Source organism: Marmota monax, unplaced genomic scaffold (genome assembly GCF_021218885.2).
Source record: "Marmota monax isolate L192 unplaced genomic scaffold, Marmota_monax_Labrador192_F-V1.1 WCK01_AAM20220418_F8-fsc00111, whole genome shotgun sequence".
Classification (NCBI taxonomy): Eukaryota; Metazoa; Chordata; class Mammalia; order Rodentia; family Sciuridae; genus Marmota; species Marmota monax.
In genome coordinates this window covers 1,328,505-1,340,853 of record NW_026695067.1, presented here as the reverse complement: position 1 = coordinate 1,340,853, position 12,349 = coordinate 1,328,505, and the positions used below count along the sequence as shown (strand labels likewise).

At 42.6% G+C, this 12,349-nt stretch overlaps 1 protein-coding gene across 3 annotated transcripts in view; it reads right to left on the bottom strand.

Annotated features, from left to right (window-relative positions):
- The window catches only part of Chrna5 (cholinergic receptor nicotinic alpha 5 subunit), a 40,808-nt gene that overhangs the window by 23,634 nt on the left and 4,825 nt on the right, over positions 1-12,349 (bottom strand). For 2 of the 3 annotated variants that reach the window (XM_046427863.2, XM_046427864.2), the window contains exon 1: positions 4,985-5,238. The exons of the other annotated variant lie outside the window; for it this stretch is intronic. The gene's annotated coding sequence lies outside the window, so the exon portion shown is untranslated. Of the gene's footprint in view, positions 1-4,984; positions 5,239-12,349 lie in introns of those variants that run through there. 3 annotated transcript variants of the gene reach the window in all.

Here is a 12,349-nt window from a genome sequence, read left to right as displayed (position 1 = left end):
ATGGAAGAGGAGGGGCAGGTCATAGGTTTAGGAGATGGGTAGGGGTTCTGTAGGCAATCTGGGAGGAACGAGGGGATGGCCATACATGACTTCATAAGGTGAGAGATTAGAGCCTTGCCAAAGAAGCCTTCTAATGTGCAATAAAGCAAGGGGAGAGCAAGGGGAGCACCTTTACCCAGTGAGCTTGGTGAGCTTGGTGAGGGTCTCTTTAAGGGACCAATTGGTCCTTTCAACCTTTCCAGAAGCCTGGGGGCGGTAAGGGCAATGGAAATGCCAAGGGAGTGATAGCATGTGAGCCAGTCCCTGAGTTACCTGTGAGGTGAATTCTGGGCCATTGTCTGATTGGATAGAAGTGGGCATCCCAAAACGGGGATTATGTGAGTCAACTACCATGGAGGCCTGCTTGTTAGAAGTGGGAAAGGCTTGTTTTTTACTCGGGGCATGTTGGTGAAATCAATCTGCCAGTCTGCAGCTGGGGTATGACCATGGGCCTGATGAGAAGGGAAAGGTTTAGGTTTTAATGGAGTATTGGTATTGGTTCTCTGGCAGATCTGACAAGCAGAAGTGATCTGTTGTAGGAGGGTCTTATCGCATGGGGAAAGGGTGAAAAAGGAGTGAAGGAAAGTTAGTGAGACTCTGTGGACTAGAATGGAATAGAGAGTGAAGAAACTGGAAGAGCTGTTGGGGATCTTTGGGCCGATCCCCAGTGGTAATGAAGAGTAGCAGAGAGGAGGTAAAGCTCTATAGGGCGGTTGATCGAGCCGCTTGATAGGCCTTGGGATTCCCCCTAGTAGTAAGGAAGGAGTCAGTTTGGTGAGTCTTGCAATGGATTATTCCCAGTTGGGAAGGCAGCCTGGAGGCTCGTAGTAGACCAGAAATAAGTGTGGAATTAATGACTGCCATCCCTCTGGTGGTAGCCCCCCTTTTTTTCCAAATGGCTGCGTGGGAGATCAGGATATGGAAAACGTATTTGGAATCTGTATATAGGCAGAGGGTTTTTTCCTCCGCTAGCTCACATGCCCTTGTGGCAGCTATGAGTTCAGTTTGTTGGTTGGTGGTATTGGGTGGGAGAGGTTTCGCCTCTATGATGGATGAGAGGGAAACGACAGCATATCCTTCCACTTTAACCCCTTCATGTATAAAGGAGCTACCATCTGAGAACCAGACGAGGTCTGAAGAGGGCAGGGGTCCCTCAGAAATGGTGGCAGGGCAGGGTAAAATCGTCTCTAATACCTCTAGGCATTTATGGACGGGATCTTGTGAGGGAGAAGATGGGAGGAGGGAGGCAGGGTTTAGAACCCTGGAAGGAGGAAGTGACTGTAGCCCCTTGTAAGTGAGGAAATCCTTTAGATGGTGAGGAGATGAGATGGTTAGTGGGGAGCCAAAGGTAAGCTTGTGTGCTTCTTTCTGGAGGTCATGGGCTGCTGCTAGGGCTCTGAGGCATGGGGGCCAGCCCCTGATGGTGGGGTCGAACTGTTTGGATAAGTAGACCACTAGTGCAAATGTGGGGCCATATTCCTGACCCAGAACGCCCAGACTTTGTCCCTGTTTTTCATGTACATAGAGGGTGAAGGGTTGGGAGAGGTCAGGGAGATGCAGTGCGGGTGCCCAGAGGAGGGTCTTTTTGTAAAGGGCTTCCCTACCGCTGAGGGTAGGGGGTTCATCTTGGGGGCCCTTGGCTAGATTATATAGCGGCCTGGCGAGGAGGGAGAAATTCAAAAGTAATCCAGGCCCTGAAGTACCCAGCCAAACCCAAGAAGGAGAGTCATCTTTGGTTTTTGGTGTAGGTATAGACACAATAAGCTATTTTCTGTCTACTGTAATGGCCTTTTTCCCTTGAGAGATAGAGAACCCTAGATACATGCTATTTGAGCCTTTTGTGGAGAGGCCTGATATCCCTTTAAGGCCAAGAAATTAAGTAGGAGAACTGTGTCATCTGTTGAGCGCCCTTTGGACAGGCTAAAAGAATTTGTAGAGGTTTGCAAGGGGTACAGAGAGCAGGATTGGATCAGAGCAAGAAGAAAGCCTGGAAGAGATCCCTTAGAATGGAGGGATCCAGGGACCCAAAAAGGGGCCATCTGCTTTGGTTGTCTAAGGGATAAGTGGGCCAGGCCTGGGTGCTATATTTGATCCAAGAGGCATTGTAGGGGAGAGTCGACTGGCAGAGAAGACACATTACCCACGTAAGGAGGAGGGAAGAGGATGCAGAGAAGGAGGAAACTGGTTTATTGGCAAAAGGGGCGTCCCCGCTAGAGCAAAAAAATCAGGAGTGCCTAAGTGGCAGGTTTGAGCTGCAGAGATTGGTCATCACTGAATCCTGACAGTTGAAGCTCTTGTCCTGGACGGAGCCAGAGCCGTGGGAGACCTTGGCCAAGGCTTTTCGGGACCCCTCCTGGAGAGGCCGGATACTCCCAGGGCCGGAAAGAGGGGAGAGGAAGGGGAGGGTAAGTGTCTCTCTAGCGGCCAAGTCTTAAGGTGAGAGGACTAGGACTTTCGAATCTGCCCAAGGAAGGAGTCCCTGAGGGCCACCGTAGCCTTAAAGGCTGTGGTGGGGTGCTTTCCTCCCCGCAGGTGGGCAAAGAGATTTGCCGGACGATAATCAACATATTGCAAGAGGGTGGATTCGGGGCACTGGGGGTGAAAAGATTGGAGGTCGGAGGCCAGGATTTGTCCAAAGAGGTGTCAACTATCTCGAAATCCCTGAGGAAGGACAGTCCAGGTTAAAGGCAAAAAGATATCCTTTAAATCTATGATGGAGAAGTGGGTGGCAGTGTGGGGAATCTGAGACAGTAGAGTGTATGGGTTGGGAACCAAAGGATGTATGGGCCTAACGGAGGGGTTGATGAGTTGTAGGTAGGACCCATTGGGCTTTTTTACCACTAGTATGGGAGTATTGTAAGGGGAATGAGCAGGACGGAGGTACCCCTTGCTAAGAAGGACCTGAATAATAGGTTGTAGGCCCAGAAGAGCTTTTGTTGACAGGAGCCTGATTTGGGAAGGTGTTAGGATCTTTGAGATGAATGTTAACTGGTGGGCAGGAAACAGTGGAGGGGGTGTGGGTATCCCATACAATCGGGTCAACCAGGTTAGTATGGTATTTCATGTCAGCCTCACAAGAGGAGCAGAATGGCTAGTCTTCTGCCAAAAGGGCCAGAAAAGATGAACAGGCAGATTCTGGGGCCTGACTGATGCCAGGAGCCTGTATATTGATTGTTGTATTGAATTTAGAGAGAATATCTCGGCCGAGCAAAGGAACTGGACATTGGGGCATAACTAGGAACGTCTGAGAGAATGGGAAGTTGTCTATGGAACAGAGTAATAGGGGAGTCTTTCTTGGATAGATGGTCTTTCCTCCTATTACCCTGACAATAGGAGAGGTGGATGGCACTGTTTGCCCCCAGAATTCTGTCAGGACTGAGAAGGTAGCCCTGGTGTCAAGGAGAAAGTCAACCTTGCGTCCATCCACCTGAATCCGCACCCTGGGTTCCTGTTTATTGATCGTTATGGCCGGGGACAAGGACCCAAGGCACCGTTAATCGATTGCCATGCCCAGAAGGTCAGAGGGTTCCCTGGCCATAGGCCTACTATGGGATCTAGGACAGTCAGAGCCCCAGTGACCTTGTTGTTGACATTTAGGGCATGGAGTACGCAGAGTGCATGGTGCGGGGCATGCCCTGGCCCAATGTCCCTCCTTGCCACACTTGAAGCAGGCACGGGGGGTGGGGGTGGGGGGGGAGAGGTTTCGGTGATGGGCGGCGACCCGAGGAAGCACCCTGCAGGGCCTGGGCGAGCATCTGAAATTTCTCAGTCTGGGGGGTGGCAGGGCCATGTTCGAGTTTTAGTTTGGCCCAGATGTCAGGGTAGCTCTGCAAGAGGAAATATGTCATAAGGACCTGACGGCCATCTGGGGTTTCGGGATCTAGGTTAGTGCTGAAGGGCTTTTGTAAGCCAATCCAGAAATTCCAATGGGGTCTCTTGTAATTTTTGGAAATTGACGGCCTTACATGCCGCTTTTTTGAGCCCAGCAATAATACATGCGGAGAATCGGTCCCTACTCTGTATGCCAGCTTGTGTATTATAATCCCAGTCGGGAGTTTGATCTGGGGCAGCAAGTGGCCCTGGAGGGTGATTGGGATTAACTCAGTGAGTTTCATCCTCATGGGCTCTGGCAAGTTCCCAGACTCTGGTACGTTCCTCAAGAAGGAGAGTATTAGCCAATAACACATAAGTGAGGCTATAAGCCTGGAGGACCCACTGAAACTCCCTTCTGTGGTCAATGAGCCCAACTTTCTCTCGAGTTGCATGAGGTCATTCATAGAGAATGGGACATGTACCCGGATAATGCCCTCAGGTCCAGCAACCTCTCTTAAAGGGGCCATGGTTTGTGGGACTAGGGGCGGGACCTAGTTTGGGGGGAACTAAAGGTGTCAGCCGAGTCAGGGGGAGCACCTGAGGGGCTAGACGGAACGGACAGGGGAGGTCGGTAGGGAGGGTGTTCATCTGCCAGATAGGCCAGGGTGAGAATGAAGAAGAGAAAAAGCCTCAACATAGAGGAACTCCTTCCACTTTTTCGAGAGCTCACAGAAGTTAAACAGATATCTGAGAATTTCGGGATCTAGGGATCCTCCTGGGGGCCATTGACTTTGATTGTCTTTGATAGTAAGGCCAATCTTGTGTGCAGAATTTAATAAAGGGGAGTCTGCAGGGAGGGAAGAAGAGGCCCCCATAGGTCAGGAGACGGACAAGGGTGGTTAAGAGAGAGAAAGAGAGAGAGAGAAAGTGTGTGAGAGAGAAGAGTGCCTGTTCTTCCACCCCTCAGGACCTCCCGCTCATGAACCAGGTTCCAGAGAGTCCACCGTGACCGTAAAGGTTGTGGTGGGGTGCATTCTCTCCTCCAGATTGGACGTCAGAGGTTTGCTGGATGATCATGGTCAAAGCCCCTGCGTAGTCCGTCTGAAGTTGGATACCCAATAGGGGAACTCACCTACTGAAGAGCCAGTGTTGTGTGAGTAGCAGCACTCGAAAGAGTGGACGAGGACAGCAAGCCTTGAGAGAAGGGGCCCTCAAGCAGCGAGGCTTCCGGGTTTCGGCACCAATGAAAGAACGATCAAGGTTTGCCGTCGGAGAAAATGCCCATTTATTGAGGAACAGCTCTGCATATTTATAGAGCCAGGGGTGGTATGACAGTTAATGACAGTTTAATGGTTGAACGGTTTGACAGTTGGCTGGGGTGCTTTATGATCGGTGGGTAAGGATCTTGTGAGCCAGCAGGGCTCACCATTGGATGGCAGGATCATGTGAGCCAGCAGGGCTCACCATTGGATGGCAGGATCATGTGAGCCAGCAGGGCTCACCACTGGACGGCTCTTCTTGGGGGATGGGGAAGTTAGTCTTCGGAGCCGAGCCAGGGCGACTCCCAACATTATTGACAGAGTGAAATTTGACTTTCAGATACTCATTGTTTCACTTTCCTTTTTGGTCAGTATATTTGAAAACATATTTATGTATCCTGACACATACTTATGCTTTAAGTGCACCTTACTTTCATGGCAAAATTTTGAACTGTACATTACTATTTATCATTATTTTTCAGCCACTGATCCTTGTTTAGAAAATGGGATATAATGCAATGACAGTAACAACAAAACCAGCAAAAGCTAGGCAATATCAACAACAGCCCTCAAATTATGTAAACTTTGGCTAAACTCCTCCCTATTAACATGTTAGCTTAGACAATCAAATCAATGCCCATTTAAAAAAAAAAAAAAAAACTGTAGCTGTAGATAGACAGAATGCCTTTATTTTGTTTCTTTTTATGTGGTGCTGAGGCGAGTGTCCTAGGCAAGCTCTCCACCACTGAGCTACAGCCCTAGCCCCTCAATGCCCATTCTTCAAGAATGAAATTTTGAGAACATGATGGGGCTTCAAAAAAATCTTAATTAACCTTACCTTTCAAGTTGGGAAAATATATGTGAAAAAATTTATTCAGGTAGAGACCACCTGATAGTATTTCTCAGGGATACTTGTAGTTCTCAGCACACACTTTTGGAAACATCAACCATGCAGTCTTTCAAAAACTTTCGTCATGAGCACATCCAGACTTTACCTTGGCAGTTTTTTTTTTTTTTAATACTAATTAATTACTTTTAAAAAATTTCAGAAGGCATGTAAAATTGCACTCAGTAATGGAGATACTAGAAATCTAATCCGTCTGTTTATTTATAACAGAGATTCCTAAAAGGTCATTCCCAAGGGTACTATTAAACTTAAGGAAAAATATTTTTATAGACTTTTTCTCTCCACTGCTGACTTCTTTCAGCCTAGAGGTGAATATCCATTTGCTACTTAAAAAAAAATCACATTCAAGTGCTTTAGTGAAACCTCATCTATTTTCCAAATTATATATAACCATACTCCTTAAATGTATTCAGTATAATGAAAAGGAAAGGTCATTGAACTGCAAAGATAAAAACTTTAATTTGAATACTGGGCACCATTAATTGCCTTTTAACCTCCATATGTCACAATTTTCTATTCTATAATAAATAAGGACACCTTAAAGACACCAGAAATCAAACATATAAAACCAAATTCATGGGGCTTAGGGTGTAGCTCAGTGGTAGAGCCCTTGCCTAGCATGCATTAAGGCTCTGGGTTCAATTCCCAATACCATGCACACACAAATAAACCAAATTCATGATCTCACCCCAAGTGGTCCCCTGCCAGTGTTCCCCATCACAGCAAGTGGTTCCATAATATGTCTAGTTCCCATGATCTAAAAACTACAAGTTATCCTCTACACTATTTTCTCCCTCATCCTTATTTCCAATCCATCAGGATACTGTTGAATTTACCTCTTAAATATTTCTCAGATCCATATATTTCTTACCACCCCACTGCCATCAGCCTAGCACAGACTATCTGCATCTCTCACCAGGATTAGAGCAAGTATACTACTATAAGTGGTCTCCAACAATCTTCTCAGCACCCCAACATCACTTAGTTCTCTGTACAGATATACAAGCAATTGAACAAAACACATTGCTGTCAGCCACTGGCCTGAAACCCTTCTGCAGCTTTCCACCATTTAAGAGACCAAAATCTGGGGTCTGGGATTGTGGTTCAGCAGTAGAGCACTTGCCTAGCATGCATGGGGCCCTGGGTTCGATCCTCAGCACCACATTAAAAAATAAATAAATGAATGGAATAAAAGGTATTGGGTCCAACTACAACTAAAAAAATAAATAAATATTTTAAAAAAAGAGAGACCAAAATCTGTAAGGCCAAAGTTCTGTCAGGTCTTCCCTTGGCCTTCTACTCCAGCTACACTGAAGGTTCAGCTTCCATTCCCTCTTACAAGGTACTCATACTCTCTCCCTCCTCTTCTGAAGAACTCAACCAAGGCATCAATTCCTAGTACTCTTCCCTACCCACAAAGTCTCTATTAAGTTCCTCTACATAGACCCATATTCCTTATCTGGCTTGTAATTATATAATCTCAGACATATATGATTAAAGTCTTCCTCACTGTGGTGTAAACTAATGAACTAGGTATTATTGTGTTTTATTCATCATTATATCTCTAGCAATTAACATAGTGGTACATAGTGTGTGCTCAGTTAGTCAATGAATAAATAAATAAACGACTCACTACTATACGCCAATTGAAATTTATCTCTAAAGTTTAGAATTTTATCACTGGTTATGAAGCAACTGTCATCATAAGAGCTACACCAATCTGCTCTGAAGAATTATGAGTCACGAGATTCAGCTTGAAATCAAAGACCTTGTCCTACTCATACTTGAATATAAAGAAGCAATCTAACATACTGGTTAAGAACTCAGCACTTAAGCCGGGCACATTGGTGCATATCTGTAGCTACTTGTAGGTGGTCAAGGCAGAAGAATCACTTGAGCCCAGGAGTCCAAGGACAGGCTGAGCAAAAACAAGACCCTATGTCAAAAAAAAAAGATCCAGGCATGGAGGCACACCTGTTATACCAACTACCCAGTAGGCTGAGGCAAGAGGACTGCAAGTCTGAAGTCAGCCTGGGCAACTTAGCAAGACCTTGTCTCAAAATAACACAAGATTTAAAAGCGCATGGGGGACTTGGAGGCACAGCTCAATGGTAGAGCACTTGTGTAGCATGTGCAGGGCCTTGGTTTTGACCCCAATACTACAAAACAACAAAAACCCACTTTAGGATTTAAAGATGTACAGGTTGGGTTCCATCTAGCTTCTAATGCTTATTGGTTAATTTCTTCTTCTGTGAAAAAGGTAAAAACAGTATCTACCTTATAAGGTTATTGTGAGGACTAACTTAAAAGTGTGTATCTAAGTACTAGGACAGTCACTATTATTTCACAAATGACTGCTAAAGTAATGGATAGACCTCAATAGGTAGGCAAAAGCACCAAAATACTGCAATATACACCTGAAATATACACTGATTTCTATTCAAAGCTTCCCAATACACCAATAAAGATGGTCTCCAGACATCCTAGGCAAGGAAAGTTGCAAAAAAAAAAAAAAAAGCACTCTCAACACAGTACAAGGACAGTTATACAAAATATATACATTATAAAGCTTTCAAGTTGCTACTCTTTATAAATCACATATCTCAGAAAAACAAAGGGAATCAAGTAGTGAAATACACTAAAAATAGGAAAAGAATAAAGCAATTTTTAACCAAATAATTATTCTGAAATAGTTAAATATATAATTAACAAAAGAAAAATTAAGTTGAATTCCTAACAAGTATACAAATCCCTATGTCGTTAACACTTTGAAAGGTTTATGTTTTGGTTTTTGGTTTTTCAAATCCAATGTTAATTTTAAATATCATTAACTGACTCAAGGTTAAGGAATTGGGAGAATGACATAAAAAATGTTTAAGTAAAGCTATTTAGGGAAACCACATTTATTTTCAATGAAATGTAACGTTGGGGCTGGGGCGGTAGCTCAGTGGTAGAGCAATTGCCTAGCACATGTGAGGCACTGGGTTCGATCCTCAGCACCACATAAAAAAATAAATAAAAGCATTGTGTCCATCTATTTAAAAAAAGTAATGTAACCTTATTCCTTAATTTTACCATGGTAAGGAAGAAAGGAAACAGAACTTCAACACTGAAAACCTTAATTTGAATACCTGGTACCACTAATAGCCATTAACCTCCACATGTATAATTTTCTAATCTATATAAAATAGGGATATCTGTTGGCAAAGTATCAATAATTGTTAAACATGTGTGGCAATAACTCTGTAATTCATGGGACTGGACCATTTTGTATGTTTCAATTTCCATATAAAACATTAATAAAAAGGATAGCCTCTGTTTAGCTGCCTCATTGTTAGATAAATCAAATGAAATAAATCACATTATCTTACTATACAGGGTAGTGTCCAAGTAATTTTAAATGTTTTTTAACGGTCTTCCTCCACTAAAGATATGATATAGCTAAGGATTTTAAAAAAACCAATTCTAGGAATACTTACTTGATAGTGTCCTCTACTGACATCTATCCATGAAGAATCAGGATTTTTTCAAAAAGTAATAACTGGAAAAAGTCAGCCCAACATATTCTATAACTAAATGTGGATATCAGCAGTCTTTATTGGCAAATAGATAACACCTGCTTAATGGTCACTTTCTTCCAAAAATTCTTCTATTTTTAGCATCTGAGAGCCTAACTTGTAATACCTAGTTCAATTCATTCTTTCAATAGATGTTGACTGGCTGCTCACCATGCCAGCCTGTGCAGGTGCTAAGGAGTAAAGCAGAAAACAAAGACACGATGCCTGTCTTCCTGGGGTACAAATTTGCACATGTATTTTTACCTTCACCATATCATAATTCTGTGGCCACGCAGAATACACCCCACAATGAAGATGGTGCCCTTGACACTTGTGTTATCAACCCCATGGGTTTTTTTTAATTCTAATTAGTTATACATGACAGCAGAATGCAATTCAATTCATATTACACATATAGAGCACAATTTTTCATGTCTCTGGTTGAACACAAAGTAGAGTCACACCATTTGTGTTTTCACACAGGTACTTAGCCTGTGGATTTTTATGCTATTAGAAGAATCTGAGGTACAGCACCTGAACAGGGCTGTTAATTTTTATGCTCAAAAATAAGGGAGACATCTTTTGTGGAAAGAAAATCCCAAACTGAATCAAACAAAGGGAAAGGGAGCTTTTATGGCATCTGCAGGGTTGGCAGGGACCTGGTTTTCTTGATGTCATCCTGTGTGGAAGTGGAGTTTTAGTTGTGCTCTCCATCATGAGTCTTCAGGCAACACGTTTCTTACTATATCTCTGCCCCAGAGTATGATTTTTACCATGCTAATAAGACAACGGTTACTATGGGGTATTTTAGTAACTAGTTTATGCACATGTTTACCCCTTACCATCTGGAATTTGTCCCTTTATCTGGGAAAGTCCCTGATACTTTTAGAGCAGGGCAGACTACTGCCCTATCTCAGTGGGTTTGATCCTAATGACTTTGTTCTCTTGGCTCTGGCTTCCTGGTATCTCTTCTGTCTTGAGGGTTGAGCTTACTTTTTGGCCTCCTCTCTCCTGGTTGTCTTAACTTAAAGACTGGTCTACTTTTTAACTCCCAATTTCCTAGTATGTTTATCCCTAAAAGACTGAGGGCTAACTTTGCTATCTCACTTGAACAGTGTACAACCTGCATACTTGAAAATGGCTGCAGTCCTGGGGTCTCCATACAGGATTTCTTGGAAATACTGACATTTTGGTATGGATAATTCATTTTTGTGGGAGCTGTCTTGGACACCGTGAGATGTTTAGCATCATTCCTGGCTTCTACCCATACTGCCTCCATGTGACAACTAAAAATGTCTTCAGACATTGCCAAATGTTGGACAAAGGGAAACAAAATTGCCCCTTTTTGAAAATTACTGGTCTAACATTAGTAGCTAGTGAGTAACAGAAGCAGAACTAGGACCTGATCTGTTTTATTGGTTTTCTAAAAATGATGCTGCCATTGTAAAAAGTAATATATGATCATTGTCAAAATCAAAGCCAGATGCTCATAAAAACAGAATTCTCCTTCATCTCCTTGCCCTCTCCATGTCTCAAGGGTAACCACTGGTAAGTTTGGGATGTGGGCTTATTAACACATGCATGTACACCACACACACACACACACACACACACACACACAGAGGAAGAACAAATGTTTTCCTCTTTTTAAGTTCTGTGTCTTGCTTTTTATTTAATACTATGTCAATAGGTATTCATCTATCTCCACTCTTCCTGTATAAACCACAAAGTGGTCTACTTATTGCTATATAAGGTTTCACCACTGGTGGGCATTTATAGTGTTCAGTTTGGGTTTATTTTTAATAATGCTACAATGGAAAAAATGCTGTAATTAACATCCTTGTACATCTATTTTTCCATACTATGCAAGTGCTGACTCTTAGAAGTGGAAATGCTGAGTCAAGAGTATGCACATTTTAAATTTTGCTAGGTACTGCCAATAGCCATCCCCATCTTCTTCAGAGACTGCCATACAAATGAAATAAGATAATGTATCTGAAAAGGTTTGTAAGAGTGATATATATTATATATCCCTAATTTATAATCAAGGTCTTCCTGGAGTAGTTAATCTTCCCCTCCAAGTCTCCTTGAATCTTTAAGTTAACAAAGAAATGACTTTTGTTCCTTTTTAAAAAAATCTTTGCAGCAGTCCTAGAAGGGCTATTTTAAGCAACAGTAAGATAAAGCAAATTAACCAATTTGTTAATGAGAGGAAATAAATGTGTACCCCAGCATTTTCAATGTGACAAATAAGTATGCTTAAAAATCGTTATTTTAGTATTACAGATGAAATGCAGAGGTTTTTTTTTTTATTTCAGGATTTTCATTATATTATATATTGATTTTTATCACAGAATTATAGGATAAAGTTACATTGTAACTGATATGCCTTAGTAAACTTAATTTAACATCTTGCCCTCTCAGAACACTTACAAGAAGAAAATGACCTTCAGCAGTATTAAATTTAGGTCCAGTCAATAGTTCTCAAGAAGAGATTAAAAAAAAAAGTTTGAGCATCATCAGATCAAGTAAATGCCGAGTTCATCATCTTAATTTGGGACCACAGATCTCTCAACAGACAATAAACATGCATTATAAGCTAGTACATTTAGAGTGTTATGAAATAAAACACCTAATGTAACATCAAGTTGCACAGGCTGTATGACCTTATAAGACTCTTGCAAATTTCCTTAGAATTATCCAATTATCGTTTTTAAATGACTGAAAGGAAATACAGAAAAAAAGAAGACAGCTACTTTGTTAGGATAACAGGA